General features: G+C 39.9%; 1 protein-coding gene and 1 pseudogene across 3 annotated transcripts in view; one reads left to right on the top strand and one right to left on the bottom strand.

Moving 5' to 3' along the window:
- CSMD3 (CUB and Sushi multiple domains 3) overlaps positions 1-23888 on the bottom strand; it is a 1246722-nt gene that overhangs the window by 654580 nt on the left and 568254 nt on the right. The gene's annotated exons all lie outside the window — the stretch shown is intronic.
- LOC136328554 (large ribosomal subunit protein uL4 pseudogene) lies at positions 10300-11609 on the top strand (annotated as a pseudogene).

Here is a 23888-nt window from a genome sequence, read left to right as displayed (position 1 = left end):
TTAAAGAACATTTTATGAACTTGACTCCAATGGCAAGAGAAGTGAAGGCAAAGATAAATGAATGGGACTACATCAGAATTAAAAGTTTTTGCTCAGCAAGAGAAACTGATATCAAAATAAACAGACAGCCAACTAAATGGGAAATGATATTTTCAAACGACAGCTCAGATAAGGGCCTAATATCCAAAATTTACAAAGAACTCATAAAACTCAACAACAAACAAACAAACAATCCAATAAAAAAATAGGAAGAGGACATGAACAGACACTTCTCCCAGGAAGAGATACAAATGGCCAACAGATATATGAAAAGATGCTCAGCTTCATTAGTTATTAGAGAAATGCAAATCAAAACTACAATGAGATACCACCTCACTCCTGTTAGATTAGCTATTATCAACAAGACGGGTAATAGCAAATGTTGGAGAGGCTGTGGAGAAAAAGGAACCCTCATTCACTGTTGGTGGGACTGTAAAGTAGTACAACCATTATGGAGGAAAGTATGGTGGTTCTTCAAAAAACTTCAAATAGAACTACCTTATGACCCAGCAATCCCTCTAATGGGTATATACCCCAAAACCTCAGAAACATTGATACGTGAAGACACATGTAGCCCCATGTTCATTGCAGCACTGTTCACAGTGGCCAAGACATGGAAACAACCAAAAAGCCCTTCAATAGAAGACTGGATAAAGAAGATGTGGCACATATACACTATGGAATACTACTCAGCCATAAGAAATGATGACATCAGATCATTTACAGCAAAATGGTGGGATCTTGATAACATTATAAGGAGTGAAATAAGTAAATCAGAAAAAAACAAGAACTACATGATTCCATACATTGGTGGAACATAAAAATGAGACTAAGAGACATGGACAAGAGTGTGGTGGTTACCAAGGGTGGGGGGGGAGGGAGGACATGGGAGGGAGGGAGGGAGAGAGTTAGGGGGAGGGGGAGGGGCACAGAGAACTAGATAGAGGGTGACGGAGGACAATCTGACTTTGGGCGAGGGGTTTGCAAAATAATTTGATGACAAAATAACCTAGACATGTTTTCTTTGAATATATGTACCCTGATTTATTAATGTCATCCCATTACCATTAATAAAAATTTATTAAAAAAAAAAAAAGAATATCAGTCATACACTTTGCATAATGCTTGAATATGGTGATATTGGTGTAATAATTTCAAAGAAAATGTTCTTATATTTGAAGAATTCAATTTTCATGCCAATAATACAATTATGCTTAGCTTGCTGATGGCACTATATTTCTGTTGCTTTTGCATTAATAAAATGTATTACACATGATGCATTATGTTTTTACTGTCATTAGAGATCTTAAACCCAATTTTTATGTTACCAGTGAATAAAAAAACTATTGTTAGATATGAGTGCTCTAATAATTATTATGCTTTTAAGCAAACGGAATTGCTATATCTAGACTTCTTTTAGTTCTGATTTTGCATAATTTGAATGATAATGTTCATATGTAATGGAGTAAAAATATATGAACTTAGTAGCTTTAATATAGTATATACATTTAACATTTTATTGCAACATTAATATAAAATTGAGTAAGATTTAAAACACCTATCAAATACATATGTGCATGTATGTATGTATATATATACATAAGCTCATGTTCATGCATATACACCTATACCTATATAATAAGTTGGCAATTGATTACAAAATAACAGAAAAATAAACGTTATTTTATTGTTAAAATCACAGTATGATTTTTTAAAAATTTATCATCACACATGAGATAATACGGTAATTATAAGAAGATAGACTGCATTTTCTTCTGAGTCATAAAACATTAAACCCTTGCTTGTTGGACAACACTGTGGGAAATTAGAAAGCTTAAAACTGTTTTTAATGCTTTTCTTAATACTGTGCAACATGTAAGGTTTTAATTACTAACTCTTCAGAAAACAGAACCTGCTCTTAAAAATGAGAGATAATATATGAATAAAGGATAAATGAACTTAATTTCAATTTTATACAAATAGAGATCACAAGGTTGATGTGCATACATACAACATGCAACGTTCTGTAAAATACTGAAATGGCAAAGTTTTGAATCTTTCATTCCAGTGCACTATATGGTTCAAGTCTATTCCTACTTCAGCAGTCTCATCTACCTTTTTATAACCAGAACACTAACTTTACGATTGTCCTGGTCTAGGAGGAAAGTAGGATATTTACCTCTTCATTTACTTGTTGTGGAATAGAAAAATATTACTCTTTATTTTTGCAGAAATCTGATTAATCAGCATTAAACAATGAATTTATCATATTGCTCTATGTCCCTTGGGTAAAAATTATATCTTCACATTGATATATTTTTTTAATTATACAACTTGTAAGCATTTTAATCTTTAAAATGTTAAATAAAATTCCCTGAAGACTTCTTAGTATATATTTTTCTTTATTTATTCCCAACTAAATCGACTTTATTTCTTAACTGCCTGTCTGATATACAGGGGTGGTTAAAGTAGGTTTATAGTTGTGAATACACAAAATGCAGTTTATTCTTATAATATTATTTGATTAATTATTGTATTATTTATTATTATTATTAACTTACTTTTGCCCGTCCCTGCATATCTATATCTATAATAGATTCTCTGATCAGCTTTAGCACTTGAAAGACTTATTGTCTGATATTCATTGCATTGGTCAGAATAAGTTACATATAATATAAAAAGTTACAATGTTCTGTAACATAAATTATACTGATTTCATATTTGTAAATATTTTTCTCTCTATTTTCTTTCACTTCCTTCCAATGACCACCTTTGTCTAATCAGTATTTTATTGACACTCTCTCTGTGTCCATGAGAAGGGAAAGTGATCAGTCCCCTTTAGAGTCATCACTGTAGTCAGGGCCCCTGGAGTCACAGCAGGCTGCTCTGATTTCAGTGCATGATCAAGTCTATTTCTGGGTATTTGGGAAACAATCCTCCAAGGGTCTCTCTGGGTTGCACTTTTTACATGCAAACACATTGTTCTGGACCATATTTTCAGGAATTTTATGTAGCAATCAGCCTTAGAAGACAGAGATAACATTTTCTTCTGGAACAAATTACATATAGGCAGTTAAATTTTGTAGATAAGGATCTAACTCTTTCCAGAGATAAAATATTAGGGTTCCCTAAACTCAATGTCCTTCTCCTACAATACACAGCACGTGGAGCTGATGTCTTGACCCCTTCATCTGGGCATGTGGACACTGGGGCTCAAGGCAGTAGTGCCAATGCTGATACTCTGGTTACTCCCATTGTTATGACTAATAAACTATGGCCTAGGCATCTTTTGGCTTCTGCCCATATCCATGAAAATGTGGAAGTCTAACTCTTAACTTGAAAGGATGGTAAAATCTCACAGAATGTTGTATATGCTAACTCTTTTCAGTAAAAAATTTCTCAACAATTTGGTAGTCAGTCTCAGGTGCACACTATGGTCACAACTAGTATTAAAATTTCCATTAGGAAGAGGAGGCAGAAATTTCTGCCCACTTTTACACAAGTTATAGAGATACTTACCTACACTAAGAGTTAAAACAGCTAAATTTACAACCACTATATAAATAAACCAGACCAATAGTTAGATTTTTGGTTCACTTCACAGGTGAGAGGGCAGGAAAGTAATTCTTGATAAGAATAAAAAAGGACCATCTTATGATTCAGACCCTCCCATTGTATGTAGTGTCAACCATAGATCTATTTGGAGATAACTTCAAAAGTATTCAGAAGTTCTGGCAGTAGATTCTGGCTGCTGTAATTGGAGCAATCTATAAATAAATACTTGGGGATGTTTTACCAAAATAAATTCCCATAGGAATCCCTAAATGAATCATTGACTAATATTCCCATTTTTACTGTCCCAGATTGAGTTTACAAAGCTAATCAAGTTGACCTACTGGAGGATGAGAAATTGACTCAATGATACCTAGAAAAATTCCCAAATGCAGCCACTGCACTGCTTAAAATGAGAAGTGGACACACTGCTTGCTGCCATAAAGACTCTTTCTCCCTTCACATTTCCTGATTTCTCCCTTCATCCACCAACCTGATCTCAAATACTTTAAACACAAGGATTAGGGGTGGGATCAAAGCCTCTCTGACCCCCATGGGGAGCAAAGGCCATACTTAGTTCTAAATATGCTGAAGAATTTAGGAAACAGGAAGGATTCAAACTTCTATGGCTTTTAGATACAAGTACCTAAGTCACTTCTAGGCAATACTGTGAGATATTACATGCCAAAACCAAATTGATGAGGTCTGAGTAGAATTCACAATGGAGAACAGAAGATAATGTGGCCTGTGCACAGGGCCTTTTGGACAAAATCAATGTTTTGTTGGTGAGTATTCTACTCTTCAATAAATAATTAGTATTGATGTGCTACATTCTTATAGTATGAATGCCCATGAATGCCTAATGGGATTCAACCAACTGGGAAGGTCATCTTGCAGAGAAGCACTATGACATTCATCCCTATAACCTTAATGACTCCTTTGAGCTATAGGTGTCCATAACTAATGGTTCTTCCATTTAAAGACTCTGGAAAAAGGAGGCCACTGTGAATGGCAAGGTTACCTTTTGAAAAACAACTATTCTTTTTCTACTGGCTTCTTGTCAAATAAGACCCATTTAGAGTAGGTCCACCCAGACTCATTGATTAACAAAAGTGAAGAGGGCCTACAAGCCTTGCTAATCAAACAACTGTTGCATTTTGAAGGAACTAGCTAACTTGGCTCCAAAGACATCTCTCCTTTACAGGGAAAAGTGAGAGTCTTTTTTTTCTTTTGGGGGAAACTGTTATCCACTTTATTGTCTCAAGCAAAGCCTCTGATTCAGTACACCACAAATTCAGATTTCTCCCGAAATGTCATACATGGGCTTGTTTCAATGATGGTATTCTCGGGTCTACCGTGGCTGCTCAAACTCTGCATTAGCCATGCAAAATTTAAAATGGACATTGGCCACTCAACTCAATGAACAGAACTCAAGGCCACTCATAAAGTTCTGGTTAATACTGTCTTGATGAACCTTACACATTTACTTTCTCTTAGATTGTTGTCAAGTGCCTAGTTGTTTAGTCTGAAACTTTGAAAACTACAGATTGGAAGATGAAAGATACACTCCTTTGGGCTGTGAATTGTGAAAAAAAAATGCAAATGGTGATTAAACCAACTGAGTCATTAATACAGATGATTATGTTAAGACTGTTTCCTCTCATGAGCCCTATTGAAAGCAAATTGTTAATCAAGTCTTCACTACCCTGATTGCCATCATTGTTGCCTGGATTCATCCTCCTGCTAGACGTGGCAATGCATATACCATTATAAACTGGATACAAAGTAAAAGACAATGTTTTTGGTGCAGAAGATCTCATTACATCTCAGATTGTGATTTCTGCCAAAAAATCTCTCCCATTTGGTTTTTGGTTAAAAAAAGAAGAAAAAGCTACATTTTATGAGTCCTATTCTACCTAATCCTGGTAGCCTGACTGCATGAGACACTTGGCCTCTCAGAGTTAGTTACCAGGGGTGCTTTAGTACTATCGACACTTTTCCTGGTCTGGTGTTGCAGCTCTCGTCTGACCTGCCAAAACCCAGCCATACCACTGGAGCCCTTAAATCAAACTCTGTCCTTCTTTTTCTTTTTCTTCGTTTGCTTTGGCTTTCAGGAGCACTTTCAATCTGAAAGTGGCTGAAATATTGCCACAAAAGTCATTCAAAACTGTGCTGACAATAAAAGTATTTGATAGATCTGCCACGCTTCTTACCATTCACAAGCATCTGAATGCCTGAGTATTAAAATGATTTCTTCAAAAATGAACTTAAATGAACAAAAGGAACTAACAAACAAAATAAAGACACTCATAGATAGAAAGGCAGACAGCTGTGGGTGTGGGGGGGTTGGATGAGGGGGTGGAGGAATTAATATAAAAGGACAAAAAAAGAAAAAATTATGGACACAGATTGTTGTGTGGTGATTGTGAGAGGAGGGTGTAGAAGAGGGTATGGGGGGAACAAATGTTGATGGACAAAGACTTAACCTGGGGGGCGAAAGAACAATACAGTTTACAGAAATGTGTTATAGAGCTGGGCAGCTGAGAACTATATAATTTTGTTAAACAGTGTGACCCCAATAAATTCAATTAAAAAAATAAACTTAAAAAACAAAAATAAGCCATAAAATCTCAGACATCTCTTACAGTAATATTTTTGTCGATATATCTCCTCAAACAGGGTAAACGAAGAAAAAAATAAACATATGGCACTATAGTAAACTAAAAAGCCTTTGCACAGCAAAAGAGACCATTAACAAAATGAAGAAAAACCCACTGAATGAGAGAGACATATTTACTAATGTTATATCTGATAAAAGGTTAATTTCCAAAATATATAGAGAACTTATATAACTCAACCCCAGAAAGACAATCCAATTTAAAAATGGGCCAAGGACATGAACAGGCATGTCTCCAAAGAAGACATAGAGATGGCCAATAGACATACAAAAAATGTTCAAGTTCACCAATCTTCAGAGAGATGCAAATTAAAACAACAATAAGATATCACCTTACACCTGCCAGAATGGCTTTCATCAATAAGTCAACAGATAACTAGTCCTAGCAAGGATGTGGATGAAAGGGAGCCCTTAGGCAGTGTTGATGAGAATGTAAACGAGTGCAGCCACTGTAGAAAACAGTACAGTCTCCTCAAAAAATTAAAAATGGAAATGCCTTTAGACCCAGCAGTCCTATGTCTGGGAATATACCTTAAAAACCCAAAACACTAATTTGAAAGAATATATAAAACTCTGTGTTCTTTGCAGCATTATTTACAATAGTCAAGATCTAAAAATAGTCTAAGTGCCCATCAGTAGATGAGTGGCTAAAAAAATCTGTGGTACATTTATACAATGGAATACTATTCAGACATAAAAAGACGGAAATCTTAACTTTTGTGACAGCATGGATGGACCGGGAGGGTAGTATGCTAAGTGAAATACGCTAGTCAGACAAAAATAAATATCACATGATCTCACTTATATGTGGAATGAACAAATTAAACTGAAAAATAAAATAGAAACAGAGACATGGATACGTAGAACAGACTGACAGCTGTCAGAGGGAAAAAAGATTGGAGAACGAGATGACAAAAGTTGAAGAGATTAGGCAAAAAATTTAAAAATATATATGTGTCTGTATATATGTATGTATGTGTATATAGACACAGGCAAATGGGTATGGGGAGAGGAGGAAGAGGTGGGAAATGGTGATGAAAGAGACTTTGTTTGGGACAATGGGTATACAATAACGTGTGCAGATAATGTTTTATTGAGTTGCCCAGCTGAAATTTGTACGTTCAAAAATTCAATAAAAAAAAAAAAAGAAAGAAAAATATTTTAACTCTACCTCACCTCCTTTTCCTGATCAAGAAGCTTTTTAAAGAAAGTTTGGCCATTGAATGAGACCATCTCCAGAAGATAAGCATTGCTCTTCACAGCTACTCAGAGGGTAATAATAATAGAGCTGAGGCATATACAAATCTATTTTGCCAATCTGAGATTCCACTGTGACCATTCTTGGGCATGGTGTGCCTTTCTTCATCTAATAGCAACCTCATCTCTACTTTTCATGTACACCTCTGCTTGGTTTTGCAGCCTGGGTAAAAATGATTTAAGATATTGAGACTTAACTCTGCTACTGTTGGACTGACAAAATCCTAGATTTATAAGGATAATTGTTCCTCAGTTAATTATACACTGATCACTGAGGCCCTCTACAGAGGCGCATATGGACCAAATTTAGTAATATATTGAGTTTCTGTAAGTTTTATAAAAATGCTTTATAGATCTGATATATTTGAATATACAATAATTAGAGAAAAGATTGGAATTATCACTCGTGATAGGACAGTCATTTTGTGCTGATGAAGGGGGAATAACAGAAGGGGAAGAATTGGATATAAAGGAGCAAGGCACATTATTGATCTTTGTTTTTCAGAGTCAACCTTGGAGGATTTTTTGTCTTTAAAGAAGAAAAAGGCTTTGGTATGGCATTTTCAAGCTATTATAAAGTACTATGAGTTTAACTTTGTGATAAATCTGCCATCTCCTGCCAAACATACTTTGACAATGATTTGATCATGATTGTCCATGGGCGGACAAATGTCAGATTTCTGGTGGATAGACAAATAACACAAAGAGTCCCTGCAGAAACAAGAACCAAAATAAATTATTTGAACTTAACTGGGAAGCCTAAGGTTTGCCAACCATCAGAAGGCACTTCAAAGGCACTATCAACTTGATCGCCTGACTGATATATGTCTCCCTTGGGAGATGGGGCAGTGATTTTAATTTTCTTTTAGTTTTGCTTTTAGAGACATAGAGAGGAAGGAAGGGGGAAGGAGAGAGAGAGAGAGAACAATTCATTGCTACACTCATCTGTGCATTCATTAGTTGATTCTTGCACATGCCCTGACCAAGGACCAAACCTGAAACTGAGACACATGAAGACAACAAGTGAACCACCTGAGCTATCTGGCCACAGAAGGCAGTAGTTTTCAATGCACTTCCTTTCTGAGACATGATGTATGCACTAGGGACTGTTCTTATGTTGAAGACATATATTAACTAGCGTCTCCTACCAAAATATGGTGACATCCATTTTAAAGATTTTAATGAGACATTCAAGAGTTTAAGAAACACATCACCTGTAGGATATGTAGCCATAAGAAAACTGTGAAGATCTTGCCATTTGAGGTTACTTGGAGGAGTTACGGGAAAGAAGAGCTGATTCATTATTTATGAGTCCCCTGTGGGCACTTATCCTATGATAATGAGTATTACTGAATTAGAAAAGCTTGCATGAAATTAGTTCCTGACTTTAGCTGAATTGATCAATGACACGACATTGATTCTGGAAGGAATTCAGGTCAACTTCAATTTAGTTACCATGGTTATTAGGGATGGCAGAAGTGCCTAAGACTTCTACCTTGTGGACTATAGCAATTGTTAATGCATCCCATAGTACTTGAATTAATGCCTTGGGACAGTGCAAAGATCGATAGAGAAATAAAATAAGAAAGTCATCTGGATTTCTCAAGTAGACATTGATGGTTGGTGTCATTTGTTCTGCTTGTTAGGTCTCCATCCCTGGAGGTTAGCCTCATTCTATAGTTTGGAATTTCTTTGATAATAATCTTAATTAAATCCTGGATGATGAAAACTGAATGGATTTGTTTCCAGCCTCTGACGTTCAGATTAATCAGTGTCATATTAATAGAAATTCTCATCAGAAAGTACACCAGAAGACAAGTATTACATAAATGATGGGTGGATAGTGTCAGGAAGCAACTCTCTATGGGTCAGTCATAATCGAAGACATCTTGCAACCAAAGACACTAACTGCCTTTGTTCTGGAATAAACTGTTAAAGTTGTTTGTATATTGAACAAAAGGTTGCCCACTTGTCAACCTTGGCAGATAGAGACAGTGTCTCCCTCCAGAGCAAAGAACTAGTTTATTTACAGTCTTAGATGATAGGGAGACCATATTCCTTCAGAGCAAAGGAGTAGGCATATATACGGCCTGTTATAAAAGCTTTGGATTTCCTATGCTCATGCTTCCCTTCCTCTAATATAACCCATTACATAAGCGGCTGTTATCTGATCCTCTTTATGTGGCCCTGTGAGAACTGGGCCGCAGGGAGGTGGCAACAATGCTGATATTCTGGCTGCCATTTTTGTTCTGAGTAGCAAACTGTTCTTTGTCTCTGACCTAGGGGTCTTTTGACTTCTGTTAGCAAGTATAAAAGTATGGCTAGCTAATCTGTTAACTTGCAATTATGTAAAATCTCAGAGCCTTCCTAGTTCTTGACACACCCCTCTGAATATCCTATGAGGCATATACTGAATCCACAAGGGTGATAACCATGACTACTGTTTACATCACCATAGCACCTATTTGGCAATCAACACAAGCTTTACCGAAAAAAAAACAAAAAACAACAAACCACATCTTGCTCCATGCTTTAATGAAATTAGCCTCTGTAATAGCTGAGAACTCTCAATTTCATTAAAAAAACAAACCAAATAGCCTTTAATAATTGGAAAAGTAGACAACTGTCCTTCATGTTTATTACCTAATCTTCCCCATCAACTACTAAGTCAACTATTATTTATGGTTTGAGGCCGTGGGACAGGCAGGGAGTTTACATGGTTGCAACACAATTTAAATATTAGATACTTGTTTCCTTTTCCACTGGGAGCCACCGGGTTGAGGGCAGCATGGTCTTCTCTTCTCCAAGCCATGGCATGTGCTCAGCCACTGACATCAGTGTACCCTGGAAAGGGGGAATCATCTGGCAAAAATGTCACTTTGTGTGCTTAGTTTAAGGCTCCCATTTGACTAGGTACCGTGAACTTTGTTCACACCAACTTGCACGAAAACTTATAGACAGCTGAATGCTGTTTGTGAATTCGTAGGTCATCAAACCAGAGCTGAGTCTTGAGGGGCTGGCAGATTCCCAGAGTTTGAGGTGGTGGGACCCATCATTCTGGCCAGGATGCTTTTGATAATTTGTGTCATGGAGGTGGCATGTTTGCACCAACCAAAACCACGTGTCATTGGCACTGCAGAGTGACCTCAACACAAGCAATATGCGGTCTGTGCGGCCCTGGCTGTCTCAGCCTTACCAGCCCTGGGCGTGTCTAAAGGTCCTCGTACTAAAGAAGTTTCTGAACTTCCTGTGGTGGTTGAAGGTAAAGCTGATGGCTACAGAAAAACCAAGGAGGCTGCTTTGCTTTTGAAGAAACTTAAGGCCTGGAATAATATGAAAAAGGTCCATGCCTCTCAGTGAATGAGAGCTGGCAAGGGCTAAATGAGAAACCGTTGTTGTTTCCAGTGCAGGGGGCCTTGCATCATCTATAGTGAGGACAATGTTATTTTCAAAGCCTTCAGAACATCCCTGGAATTGTTCTGTGTAATGTAAACAAACTGTATATTTTGAAATCTGCTCCTGGTGGACATGTGGGCTGTTTCTGCATGGACTGAAAGTGCTTCCTGCAAGTCGATGATCTGTATGACATTTGGCATAAAACTGCCTCCCCAAAGAATAACTAAAACCTTCCCCTCACAGGATGCTTAGTAGAGACTTAGCAGAATCTTGAAAAGCCCAGAGATCTCTTGAGCCCTCTGAGTATCACACAAGGAAGATCCATGACAAAGTCCTGTAAAAGACTCCACTGAAAAACCTGAGAATCATGTTGAAGCTAAACCCATATGCAAAGGCCATGGCCTAGACAACTTTCTTCACCAGGCCAAGAACCACAAGCTCCAGTTGGGTAAAGCAGCTGCAGTACTAGATGCCAAATCAGATGGGAAGGGGTTCCAGGTGAGAAGCCTGGGGTGGGAAAGGAAGAAAAGAAGGCTGTTGGCATTACAAAGCAGAAGAAGCCTTCGGTGGCAAAAAAGCTGCAGCTACCAAGGGACCAGTAACTGAGGAGAAGCCCACAGATAAAAAACCCACCACAGAAGAAGCCTTAAATTTGTTTATAGGCCCTGGCAGGTTGGCTCAGCGGTAGAGCGTCGCCCTGGCGTGCGGGGGACCCGGGTTCGATTCCCAGCCAGGGCACACAGGAGAAGCACCCATCTGCTTCTCCACCCCTCCCCCTCTCCTTCCTCTCTGTCTCTCTCTTCCCCTCCCGCAGTCAAGGCTCCATTGGAGCAAAGATGGCCCGGGCGTTGGGGATGGCTCCTTGGCCTCTGCCCCAGGCACTAGAGTGGCTCTGGTCGCGGCAGAGCGACGCCCCAGAGGGGCAGAGCATCGCCCCCTGGTGGGCAGAGCGTCGCTCCTGGTGGGCGTGCCGGGTGGATCCCGGTCGGGCGTATGCGGGAGTCTGTCTGACTGTCTCTCCCCGTTTCCAGCTTCAGAAAAAAATACAAAAAAAAAAAAAAATTATTTATACCATGAGATCAAATCACTTTGGTTGGCTAATTTTGAATAAAAACATAAAGGCAGTGAGAAGAAAAATAATAAAAATAAATAAATAAATTCTTGCCTTTTCACACTCCATTCTTCATTTGGCCCAAGGATTTCTCACTGTCTACCATTTCCTAAGGCTTTGCTTTACATTCTACCAAGTTTTAGGTCTTCTTTCCTTCTTTCCTTCCCTTCCTTCCTTCCTTCCTTCTTTCCTTCCTTCCTTCCTTCCTTCCTTCCTTCCTTCCTTCCTTCCTTCCTTCCTTCCCTCCCTCCTTCCTTCCTTCCTTCCTTCCTTCTTTCCTTCCTCCCTCCCTCCTTTCCTTTCTTTTCCTTTCCTTTCCTTTCCTTTCCTTTTCTTTCCTTTCTTTTCCTTTCTTTCTTCCCCCTCCCTCCCCCCTTCTCTCTCTCTCTCTTTCTATCTATCTTTCTTTCTTTCTTTTATTTTTTTCTTTCTATTAAGTGAAAGATGGGGAGGCAGAGACAAACTTCTGCATGCACCTGGACCAGGATCTACCCAACAAGCTTTCTACCCAGGGATGTTTTACCCATCTGGGACTGCTGCTCCATTGCTCAGCAACCAAGCTATTTTTAGCACCTGAGGCCAAGGGCATGGTTCCATCATTAGAGCCTGGGGCCAACTTTGCTTGAACCATTGGAGCCATGCCTGTGAGAGGAGAAGAGAAACAGAGAAAGATGGGGGGGGGGGTGGAGAGGCAGATGATCACTTCTCCTGTGTGCACTGACCAGATTCAAACCCAGGATTTTCACATGCCAGGCCGACACTCTACCACTGAGCCCACCAGCAAGGGCATCTCTTTTTATCACCCCCATACACAGATTCTTTTTTTTTTTCCTACAGAGACAGAGAGCGAGTCAGAGAGAGGGATAGATAGGGACAGATAGACAGGAACAGAGAGAGATGAGAAGCACCAATCATCAGTTTTTCATTGCAACACTTTAGTTGTTCACTGATTGCTCTCTCATATGTGCCTTGACCGTGGACCTTCAGCAGAGCGAGTAACTGCTTGCTCGAGCCAGGGACCTTGGGTCCAAGCTAGTGAGCTTTTTGCTCAAGCCAGATGAGCCCGTGCTCAAGCTGGCGACCTTGGGGTCTCGAATCTGGGTCTTCCGCATCCCAGTCCGACACTTGATCCACTGCGCCACCTCCTGGTCAGGCCACAGATTCTTTTTTGATAACCAATCTTTTTGTTTTCCTTTACTCTTACAGATTATGGTCATAAGACCTGAATATTCACATGTAAAATTGCCTCTTTCAAAACAAGTTGATGTGCAGATTAACAGTAACCTCAGGCTCCCTGGAGTACATTATTGAAGTATTATATAATTATGCATGCCAATGCTTATGATCATGTCTGACTGTGAAGAAAATAAAGATGAAAATGTGAATATCTACCTACCAAATTGATTAATGATATTTTGGAATTTGGGGAGAAACTTAGATTATTATTATTATTATTATTATTATTAATTGACTTTATAGGAATGACACTGGTTTGTAAAACCACAAAGGTTTCAAGTATACAGCTCAATACCACACCATCTGCACACTGCATCATGCACCCTCCACCCAAGCAAAGTTTCTTTTTGTTCCCATTTCCCCCCACTTTGCCCACCTCCATCTAGTGCCCACCCCCTTTTCCCTCTGAGAAACCTGATTCTAAGAAAAAAGTGAGAATATTCCCAAGGGATAACTCAGGGAAGATGAATAAGGAACAAGTATATTCAGAAAAATCATTTGGACAAAATCTAGAAATACTGTTAAGTCAGGGCTTAGTTGGTACAGAAAACAGCAGTTCCTACCTAAGGAGGTCAAATGTCTATATAGGCTGGAACCACCAAGAGTGAATTTTATTTTCAAGAAACTCCCTAAATGCCAAATCTTTGCAAAGTATAAGTTTTATTTATCATGCCCATGGTTTGTATTTTTACCATTTTAGGTCTTTGGGGCTCTTTAATTCAGTGTGATCCAGTTAAAACAACATAGACTGTGAAATCATGCACAACTATGTTTGAATCCTGGTTCCAGCACTTGTGAGCTGTGTTTCCTTGAGCAATTTACTTGACCTATTTTCTCAACTCTAAAAGGTAAAGCTATTGCATTAATTATAGATAACACATGTAAAGTAGTCAGCACAATTTCTGTTGCAGAGAGGAAATTAAAGAAAATATTGAATGTATTATCATAAACACACAATGAAGGAGATGGCGCCTGAACCTAGGCATTCTGACTCTAAATCCAGGATTCTTTTCACTAACAGAACGGAATGAAGTTTAACACACAGTGCCGTCGTATCTACCTTTCTAAGCAGTGTTTATGAATGAAACTAACAAGACACAAAGGCGAAAAGAAGTTTGGAGTCAGGTTTTGGAGGCTACAAAATGTCAAGTTAGTAAATTCTAACTTGAATAGTAAACCAGTGAATTATTTGTAAAATAGAATGGCAAATTAAAAGCAGTTTTTAATCAAGAACTCAAATAATAATACGTGAAGTATAAACATGAAAAAAGGGAAACTAGAGGTGAGAATAGTTAGAAAATTGTTGGAATAGCGCAGCTCAAAATTACTAATTTCCAAAATTTTCAGTCCACGTTAGCATATTTTGGGAGATCATGCCACATACTGTATTTCCGCTTTTGATGATAAACAAAAATAAGGATATTAGAAATTCTGACAAGTTCTTGAAAGCAACAACAAATCATCTATTTGTCTGGATAAAATTGATTACCTTTTCTGCATGTTTATTATTATTATTATTATTATTATTATTATTATTTGTCAGGACAGAGACAGAGAGAGGGACAGATAGGGACAGACAGACAGGAAGGGAGAGAAATGAGAAACATCAATTCTTTATTGTGGCACCATAGTTGTTTATTAATTGCTTTCTCATATGTGCCTTGACCAGGGGGCTCCAGCTAAGCCAGTGACCCCTTGCTCAAGCCAGCGACCTTCCAGTCAAGCTGTTGAGCCCGCACTCAAGCCAGATGAGCCTGCACTCAACCTGGCCGCCTCGAGGTTCAAACCTGGGCCCTCTACGCCCCAGGCTGATGCTCTATCCACTGTGCCACCACCTGGTCAGGCTGCATGTTTATTATTAATATGCAAAGATAACTCTAAAAAAACAAGCCTCACTCTCTCTCTTTATATATATACATACACACACACACACACACACACACACATATATATATACATGCATATATATATACACATATAGAAATTGCTTTCCTTTACATGATTAATTTTTTTAATTACAATTTTTTTTAGCATATTTTATATTTCTAACCCTTTTGGCTTAAAGCAGCTTGGAAGTGTTCTTACAAGTTTATGTTACATATTTAATATATGAATGCTGGTCAAATGTCCATCTGTTTATGACTTGCACTTTCTTTTTAAATGCAGAGTTCCTCACTCAAGTCTCCACAATGCCTCTTCAGCTTTAGATGTTTTCCCCGTATCTATTCTTTTTTACTCTACTCTTCAGTGACTGAAAGTACTACTGAGTTTTAGTATATTTATAAAGTTGTAGGTAAATTTTATTTTATTTATATTTTTACAGGGACAGAGAGAGAGCCAGAGAGAGGGCCAGACGGATAGACAGAACGGAGAGAGGTGAGAAGCATCAATCATCAGTTTTTTGGTTGTGACACCGTAGTTGTTCATTGATTGCTTTCTCATATGTGCCTTGACCGCGGGCCTTCAGCAAACCAAGTAACCCCTTGCTCGAGCCAGCGACCTTGGGTCCAAGCTGGTGACCTTTGCTCAAGCCAGATGAGCCAGCGCTCAAGTTGGCAACGTCGGGGTCTCGAACATGGGTCCTCCACATTTCAGTCCAATGCTCTATCCACTTTGCCACCGCCTGGTCAGGCTGTAGGTACATTTTAATATCTTTCTTCCAGTTTGTTTGAAATAGCTGTTTTTAAATTCTGATAATGTCTGATAATGCTTTCTATTTTTTCCCTAAGTTCTTATAATTTCTAAAAACAAGTTAATAAGCATATTCCTGCCAGGTTTTAACTTTATCTGGCAGTTTTGCTTTACTGAGAAAGAAAAAAATACATTCACATTAGCCAGTCTTGTTAATACTTTGTGCAGGATGAAATAACTAAAAGAGAAAAGTAAAAAATATACATAAAAGCCTAAATGTGAACTTTCATGTTCACAGGTAGAATAAATGCTGCTGTATGCAACTAGTAAATATTTTTATGCTTATAAGAATGAAGAAATCTGGAGTCCTGTTTTGAAAACCTCACAAAACATTTTCTAATAGCGTGGTCTCTATGATGTTTTAATTTTCTTCTTAAAATACTCTAAAAAGGTAGAAAAAATAGCATATGGCATCCTTACATAATTTGGTAAGAAATTTTATGCAGAAAAGAACAAAATAAATGTATACACAACAGTAAGGCATTCGGAAAGTATTATAGGCTTATGGAGAGCCACACCTGATCCTCTGGGAAGCAGACTCAGGAAAACAATAAGAAAGTTCATTTCTATTGCTTTGTTTTTTACATCTAAATGATTTTGTTGACCCTGTTTTTACTTTAGAATTTGTTGGAAATTTCCAGAAGGATGTGAGCTTTGTAAATGGTTATTAAAAGTAACAATGCCCTAACTCCCAAAGCATTTATTTTCAGAATAAATATATAACTCCAGATCATGCTAAGCATGGATATTTACCTTTCAAAAGGTGAAATAGAAGTTTACTCAATAACAAGAAAATGACAGATGACAGCGAACTTTTCTTAACTTTAAACAGTTTCAGGACATTTTTATAAATGAGAACATAGGAAATTTGACAAGATGTCTCACTTTTCCATGTGCTATAACTAAGAAGATATTTTTCTAGTAAAATAGTGATTTAAAAAATCAGACATAAATATTGACCTTCACTGGATAATGGAAATGTGAAATTGGACATACATATTTTTAAATTTTTTTTTCCATTTATTTATTTACTTGGAATTGACTTTATTGCGGTGACACTGGTTTACAAAACCATTCGTTTCAAATGTACAACTCATCGAAACATCACTTGGACACAGTACCATGCCCACATCACCCAAAGCAAAGTCTCTTTCTGTCCCCATTTGTTCTCCCTTTAGCAAAAGCCAGTACACCCACCTCCATTAACCTGTGGCAGTCACCTCAGCGTTGTGTCTATGTGTTTTATATATATTATATAGAATTTTTTTGCTTAACCTCAAACACCTTCCCCTCTCACAGTTGTCAGTTTATTCCATGGAGCAATGCCTATGTTTCTATTTTGTTAGTTTATTCCACTGCACATGTAAGTGAGATCATATGGTACTTGTCTTTCTCTGTGGTTTATTTCACTTAGCATAATAATCTCCAAGTCCACCAATGCTGTTACTAAAGGTTAGATTTCCTTCTTCATTACAGCCATGCAGCATTTCATTGTGTAAATGTACCCCAGCTTTTGTATCCAGGCATCTCCTGATGGACACATTGTTATAAGTTCTTGCTTGTCATTACTTTGAATATATCCTGTCAATTTCTTCTGGCCTAAAGTGTTTCTGTTGAGAAATCCCCTGACAGCCTTATGGGAGCTCTCATGTAGGTAACATTCTCTCACTGGCTTTAAGATTCTTTTTCTTTAACCTTTGACTTTTTAAATATGATGTATCATGGAGTAGGCCTCTTAGAATTTATCCTGAATGAGGCTCTTTGAGCTTCCTGTACTTGTGTGAGTTTTTCCTTCACCACATTAAGGGCGTATGTTTTCAGCCATTATTTCTTCAAACAGGGTTTTGATCCCTTGCTCACTCTCTTCTCCTTCTGGTACCTCAGTGATGGGAATGTTGTTGTTATTGATGTTGTCCTAGAATACACTAGACTTTCCTCATTTTTTTAATTTTATTTTCTATATATGTTCTGCTTGGGTGCTTACTGACAAATCTCTGACTCATCCGTCTGCTTCATCTAATTTGCTGTTGACTCCTTCTAGTGTATTCTTCATTTCAGAGATTGTATTCTTCATTTCTAGCTGATTTTTTTTTCTTTTTTTTTTTTACAGGGACAGAGAGAGAGTCAGAGAGAGGAATAGATAGGGACAGACAGGAACAGAGAGAGATGAGAAGCATCAATCATCAGTTTTTCATTGCAGTTCCTTTGTTGTTTGTTGATTGATTTCTCATATGTGCTTTGACTACAGGCCTTCAGCAGACTGAGTAACCTCTTGCTCAAGCCAGCGACCTTGGGCTCAAGTTGGTGAGCTTTGCTCAAACCAGAGGAGCCCGCGCTCAAGCTGGTGACCTCGGGGTCTCAAACCTGGGTCCCAGTCTGACACTCTATCCACTGCACCACTGCCTGGTCAGGCTCTATGTCCTTTTTATCTTATTTTAAATTTATTTTTAATTTTTTTTACAGAGACAGAGAGAGTCAGAGAGAGGGATAGATAGGGACAGATAGACAGGAACGGAGGGAAATGAGAAGCATCAATCATCAGTTTTTCGTTGAGACACCGTAGTTATTCATTGATTGCTTTCTCATATGTGCCTTGACCGTGGGCCTTCAGCAGACCAAGTAATCTCTTGCTCAAGCCAGCGTTCTTGGGTCCATGCTGGTGAGCTTTTGCTCAAACCAGATGAGCCTATGCTCAAACTGGAGACCTCGGGGTCTCGAACTTGGGTCTTTCCACATCCCAGTCCGACTTTCTATCCACTGCACCACCACCTGGTCAGGCTCTATGTCCTTTTTAATGCTTATTATCTCCTTTTTAATTTCTCAGTGAGAATCACCTATTCTTTACTTTTTTATCATTGATTTTAATTTATTGTGTTTACATAGATTCTAGTGTTGCCCTGAATGCATCCCCCCTCTCCTGTATTCCCCTCAACATCTCCCTTGTCCCCCTTCCTATAGCACCCTTCCGGTTTATCCCATCCTACCATCCCCTTTCCCTCTGTCCTCTTTTCCTCTGGTCCCTTTGATCTCTCCTCTGTCTCAATTCCATCCCTCAGTTCACATTGTTCATTGGATTTCTCAAATGATTGAGGTCATATGATATTTTTCTTTCTCTGCCTGGCTTATTTCACCTAACATAATAGTTTCCAGGTCCATCCATGTTGTTTCAAAAGGTAAGATTTCCTTCTTTTTCATGGCCCCATAGTATTCCATTGTATATATGTACCACTGCTTTTTAATCCACTTGTCCACTGACGGACACTTGGGCTGTTTCCAGATCTTCACTATTGTGAACAATGCTGCCATAAACATGGGGGTGCATTTCTCCTTTTGAAACAGTGCTATGGTGTTCTTGGGGTATATTCCTAAAAGTGGGATAGCTGGGTCAAAAAATGGGCAAAAGAAATGAATAGACACTTCTCCAAAGAGGACATACAGATGGCCAATAGGCATATGACAAAATGCTCAACATCACTAATCATTAGAGAAACGCAAATTAAAACCATGAGATATCAAACACAGAATAAGTGCTGGCGAGGATGTAGAGAAAAGGGAACCCTCCTGCACTGCTGGTGGGAATGTGGACTGGTGCAGCCACTGTGGAAAACAGTATGGAGATTCCTCAAAAAATTTTTCAAAAAATTAAAAATCGAACCACCTATTCTTTTCATTTGGGGCATATTTCCTTGTCTCCTCATTTTGTCTACCTTTTTGTGTTTGTTTGTTTGAATTAGGTACATGTGCTATGACTCCTAAACTTATGATGGCTTCACAATGTAGGTATCTTGTTGAACTCAGGGAACAATCTTCCAGATCACCTGAGCTCAGTGCTTCAGAAACGTTTCTTGTGGCTTATGTGCACCCTCCAGTTATGGTTGAGTCTTGAATGCTGTTGGTCCTTTCATAGATGGAGTTAACCCATCAGACTGGCTGACAATAAGGATAAACCTCGATCATCTACTATTAATTGCTGTACAGAGGCTGCCCCCCAAGAAAGAGTTGTTCCCAGAAGGTTCTCATCCCTTTCATTGTGCCACTCACGTGGCTAGTTGGGTTGAGCTGTAGTGTGGTCTGAAACCCACCCCTGGTTGTATTGGTTCTGGGTGCACTAGGGTGCAGATCTGATACCGGCTGATGTCAGATGTTGTGTGTAATCAACCTTGAGCTACCTGTCTGGAACAACCATGCTATTCACTGCTTGTGGCTGCATCTCTTGGGTCTGAGTTTGCATGGGAAGTGGTCCAAGGGTAAACTCCCACCATCTTAGAGCTGGGGTCAGATCTATAAAATGCCTCCACCTATTGGCTTCTCCATCTCCCCTGAGTTTGCCTGGTTTTCCTCCAGAGCATTCCAAAGTAAGACTGTGGTGTGGGCCCAGGCTGGCTGCAACCCACAGACCCTTCCACAAGGAGTGACCTTGGTAGAATGGGGTCAATGAAGTGGGAGACCCGAGCTAGTGTGTCCCGTTTGTGTCCATGCGGTCAGGCACTCAATAAGGGGAAAGTGGCCCCTACTCCGCAGCCATGCCACTCAGTCTCTGTCAGATTCTCCAACTCTAGCTCCCCCAGGAGGAGTACATGGCAGGTTCAGAGTGGGCGCAGCCAGCCTCCCCCTCTGCAGGAGCCGCCAGGACTCAGGGCTTGGAAAGACAGATCAAAAGAGTGTCCTGTGGGGGTGGAGCCCCTGAGTCCACAGGAAGAGAACAGGCACTACACCTCCTTCCCGCTCCATGGCTGCCAAACTGTCAGCGCCCTTTGGAGACAGGAACCTCTGAAGGAAACATGCCTAAAGGTCCCAGCTTTGAGCAGCTCTCCCTTCACCCTGCAGAGCTGAGCTACGTGAGGCAGGCCACTGGAACTTGGGAGGGCAGATCCAAGCAGTCTCCCCTTGGGGATGATGCCGGCAAGCCTCTGGGAGGGGAGTGGGCACCACAGGCACCTCTTCCCTTTCCTGGGCAGGAGCTTTAGAGGGAGACACACTCTGAAGGTCCCAGCACTAAGCTGCTCTTAAAAACTCCCCACTGAACTGAGCTCAGCATGGCACTGTCCCACCCCCAACTGCCAGAGAGGAAGAACATATGAGTATCCTGTTGGGGGAATAGCATAGACTGAGCTTGCACAGGGGAGCCAAACCTCCTCGATGTAGCCACACAACTCAGCACCGGCCCATCTGCTACCAGGACAAATGCCTCCAAGGGAGATGTACTTCCAGGTCCCAGCTCTGGGCCACTGGGTGGCATTCAAATCCCCCTATGACTGAACTCAGCAGGGTGGGGCCACAGGGAGGGAAGGGCAGGCTAGGAAAAAGTTTAGCTTCCATCCATTCTTTTTTTCTTTCTTTTTGGTGACAGAGACAGCGAGAGGGACAGACAGAGACAGATAGGAAGGGAAAGAGATGAGAAGCATCAATTCTTTGTTGTGGCACTGTAAAGCCAGAAGCCAGGGCCAGTATCACAGCAGCCCGGCCAATGCAGGTTCGCATTGGATTCGGACAGTCGGTAAAAAAACAACGGAGCCACAAACTGGTGGGCCATAGTCTTTAATTCTAGCTTGCACCCAGCAGGCAAGTAAAAACACACACTGGTCTCCAAAACCCACTCACATTCAGTGCTCACAAAGCCACTGGCTTATCCGAGTTTCCTAGAATCAAAGGTTTCTAGCTCACCAGAATTATTCTCTCAGTTCCCCATCTCCTTCCTTCTCCAGCATCAAACTGCACAAACTGGCCTCTCACTCAATACTCTGCCATCTTGGCTGCTTCTCCTGGCCACATGGCCTCTTTCTGCTCTCTGCTGTGATCTCTCTGCTCTTTCATGCTAATCATCCCAGGAACCAAGAGAGAGTAAACTCCCGTTCTGCCTCCGTTTTATAGTGTAGCTTCACAACCTTTAATCCGATATACAAAATAGGGAAGTCTCTAATACAAAGTCACTTCTCTGAGGCATGATTGGATTGTACCACCCCACATCAAAAAGGGTGGAAAGCTTTAATCCCAAAACCAAGCCCCAGGCTACAAGGATTCTGCCTGCCCAGAGAGACACACATTAATATCACCTGGGCAACGGCCTCCACGTGGGCAGCGCCACTTTAACAAAGTGAGCATAATACATTTTATCTGCCCAACAGGCACCTTAGTTGTTCATTGATTGCTTTCTCATATGAACTTTGACCAGGGGAGGAGGGGCTACAGCGGACTGAGTGACTTTTTGCTCAAGCCAGCGACTTTGGGGCTTAAGCTGGTGAGCCTTGCTCAAACCAGAGCAGCCCACGCTCAAGCCACTTTGCGATTTTGAACCTGGGTCCTCTGCGTCCCAGTCTGATGCTCTATCCACCGTGCCTCTGCCTGGTCAGCCTAGCTCCTATCTATTCTGAAGCCAACTTAGAATCTCCAAATATATTATTTTTCATAAAGTAATTTAAATGATTATCAATACACACACACACACACAAAAAAAAGGTGTAAAATAATGCATATGTTGAAATGTTGGCATTTTTGACAAACTTTGAAAAGAACTCATTTTTCCTAAAGTCATATTTAGTTATTTAATTTTCTTCTCAAAATCGCTTTCATGCTGCAAACCTACATTTGTCTTGTCTTGTTTCCCTGGAATAAATAAGCTAAAGGTGACTGTGAGGGACTGTGGGGATGCAAATGAAATGCAGCTCTTTCCGTTGTGACCCCATTTCATTTCTTCCCGAGAAACACTTATCTCAAAGTCAATCGGTGCCATTTTCAGCTGGTAATACATGATAAGTATGAAAATGAGTCCATCTTTGACATTTAACATGCAAATTTATATTGCTCTCAGTATCTGTATGTGTCCAGCGTGAAGCGGATGCAGTTAGCTGCCGCTGCCGCACTGTGACCTGAATGTATCAAACTTTTACTTTGTCACTCCGTGGAGCAGGGATATGATATATGTGACCAAGTCTTCCAATCAGCCTTGCAGTGAGTACATCAGTCCTCAGGAATGAGGAAGAGACTCCTTAACAAAACAGACTATCATTGCACGTTGTTTTTTGAATTCTCAATGCAGTTAAATTGACCAATTTATCTCAGAGGGGAACTATTAATTGAAATATCCTCCCGAGATTTTGATTTAATTGGTGTGGGTTGGGACCCAGGCACGAGTGTTTATTTTAAAAGCTCTCCAATTGATTGTAACGTGCAGCGGGGGATGGAGACCACGGGGCAAAGTGAAATCCGCAGGATGTGATTGTGCTTCTCAGAGGCTGGCTGACTCTCAGTGACTTCCCCCAGGTCCCTATTCCTATTCATTTCCTTTCCGTTTCCGTTCTAATTCATCATCACGGAACTGCTGGGTTTCTTCCTCTCTTCAGATAACCTCACCTACTTTACAGAAAAACAATGGGAAGGGGGGAAGTGCACCGTCTGAGAATGTTTTCTTCTGTTTCCCACCTGTAAAATTATCTGTACCTTCATTGGTTCATTCCTCACGGACGCCCACCTCAAATGAGAGAGCGTGTTATCCCTTATCCGAGGGTAATGTCATCTCCTCTATTCTGAATCCCAGATCCTTCATGTCCCGAACTGCATCTTCCAATTTTGACCCAATTATTATCTGAAACTCATTCTCTCCCAGCCACTGGAACATTGTCCTTGCTTTGAAACCTCTTATATCTTAAAAACTATCGTTCCCCAATTGCATACCACTCTCTGTCTACCAACAGAACTCTTGCCTCTGCTTCACAGTCACGGATCTGTGTTTCATTTTCAGCCTCAATTTTCTCACCTGATCATTCCTCAGTATCACCATGTGTCTTTCACACCAACAATTCTAGTGAGGCCCTCGCTGGTTAGCTTAGTTAGTTAAGAGTGTTACTCTGAAACAGCAAGGTTGCAGGTGCAATCCCAGTCAGGACACACACAAGAAGTAGCCAGTGAGTGCAATATTGAGTGGAACAACAA

Source organism: Saccopteryx bilineata, chromosome 3 (assembly GCF_036850765.1).
Source record: "Saccopteryx bilineata isolate mSacBil1 chromosome 3, mSacBil1_pri_phased_curated, whole genome shotgun sequence".
NCBI classification, from domain to species: Eukaryota; Metazoa; Chordata; class Mammalia; order Chiroptera; family Emballonuridae; genus Saccopteryx; species Saccopteryx bilineata.
The sequence above is the reverse complement of the archived record's forward strand: the minus strand, read 5'-3'. Positions and strand labels throughout refer to the sequence as shown.